Genomic DNA, 1,724 nt, shown 5'->3' with positions numbered 1-1,724 from the left:
AAAAAACTCTCTTAAAGGTAATGTGATGTTCTGGGTGGTAACAGAGGCTCAGTGAAGGAGCTGAGGCCAACTGCCATCCAGGTACTGCCAGTGATCAGGTGCGGGTCTCAGGTACTGTCAAGTCACCATGCCTGCACTGCCCCACTCCAGAGACCAGTGGCCCGTCACCTGGTCGGAGGAGTGACCCGAATGTGTGGCCACAGGTAATGGAAACTGAGAACACCAGCGGCTATTCCCTGCAGCAAGCTCCAGTTTTTATACATGTCCATTTCAATAAATGATGTCCAAAGCTCCTAACATGGCAGTTATGAATGAACAGCTAGGGACAGCAGAAGGGCCATCTGAAGCTCCTGCTTGAAAACCTGCACAAGAGACTCCAAAAGGAAAGAAAATAAAACCAGAAGCAAAAGAACCAAAAAAACCCCAAAAAACAAAAAACAAACAAAAAAACAGTGGAATCCAAAAAACCCACTGAGTTGACAAAATATGGTAAATCGGCAAAATCAACAGAAAAGCAAGAAAAAAACTACAGATGAGTTTTAAATGAAAAGGAAAGAAGACCGTTTAATGGTGTTTCAGAAGCTGAACTTTTGACCAGATTCTCCCTGACATTTTGATCTTCAACTTGGACATTGTGATTATTGGGATAAACTCAGGACTTATGGCTCCTTACAAAGGGTGTCATTACCCTGGACCTGGGAATCGTTTTTGGAAATGTTTCTTTATGTCAGGGTTGAGTGAGGCCCGACTGAATCACATGGATAATCACACTTTACCAGGAAAGTTCAGTAGAGGATTTACCTACATGGTAGAAAGGACACCAGGAAGCAAAGATCTTTCCAGAAAAGAATTTTGTAAAAGATTTTGTGTATTCCACTACAGAAATTATAGAAATATCACCCACGAATAGCGATGTGTAAAGAAAAATGTATTTATAAAATCTTTAGTAAAGAAGTTTTTAGTGTAAAAGTGAAGACCTTGGAATTTGGGCTTCAAGCCCATAAGATCCCAGACACAGAAACTCTCTGCTCTATGATGCCATCATCCAGTGCATGAGGTGTTCAGTGTCCTCAAGCCCAGGACCGAGTTTATTACTACACTAAACTGAAGGACTTAAGAGGTCAGGTGAAAGGCAGTGAAGGAAACACAGACCTCCAAGACATGCAGTACATATTCGACCTGCAGCTTGCCCAAGACGATGCAAAGAAGATGACTGTTAGGGAAGAAAAATATAATCCGGTTTACAAAGCAGTGTAGGGTGGTGCTTATAGTGAAAATCTGTGCAAGAATGAACCTTGTAGCTTCACTTCAAATGGGCTAACAGCTGACAGTGCAGAATGAAGAGGAAAATCAATTTTCAGTGACATTCCTAATTGGCAGTGGGTAACCTAGTCATTTACTGACCAGACTCCTTCCTTTCATAATCACTGTGGAACACAAGAAGAAGAAGAAGAAGAAGAAGAAGAAGAAGAAGAAGAAGAAGAAGGAAACCATGCTTAAGAATGGGATTTCTCAGCTTTGCTGAAATGCTGCAGTTTTAATACTGTTGTCAGGAGGCAGAACCTGGGTGTGCAACTGAAGTATTATGAGTATTTTACTCTAGTGGTATAATTACAGTCAAGAACATGTGTGTGGTAGAATCAACTCTATGAACCTAAGAAGGAAAAGTAGGATTTTTTTTGCTTATGAGATTTTATATTTGAATTAAACATCCTTCCAGAATT

The 1,724-nt window shown here is 40.7% G+C and overlaps 1 pseudogene; it reads left to right on the top strand.

Moving 5' to 3' along the window:
• The first annotated feature begins 569 nt into the window (after positions 1–569).
• Positions 570–1,458, top strand: LOC102478716 (G/T mismatch-specific thymine DNA glycosylase pseudogene; annotated as a pseudogene).
• The last annotated feature ends 266 nt before the right edge of the window (positions 1,459–1,724 follow it).

This window comes from Tupaia chinensis, unplaced genomic scaffold, assembly GCF_000334495.1.
Source record: "Tupaia chinensis unplaced genomic scaffold, TupChi_1.0 Scaffold141174_1, whole genome shotgun sequence".
Lineage (NCBI taxonomy): Eukaryota > Metazoa > Chordata > Mammalia > Scandentia > Tupaiidae > Tupaia > Tupaia belangeri.
This window is presented reverse-complemented; position numbering and strand designations above follow the sequence as displayed.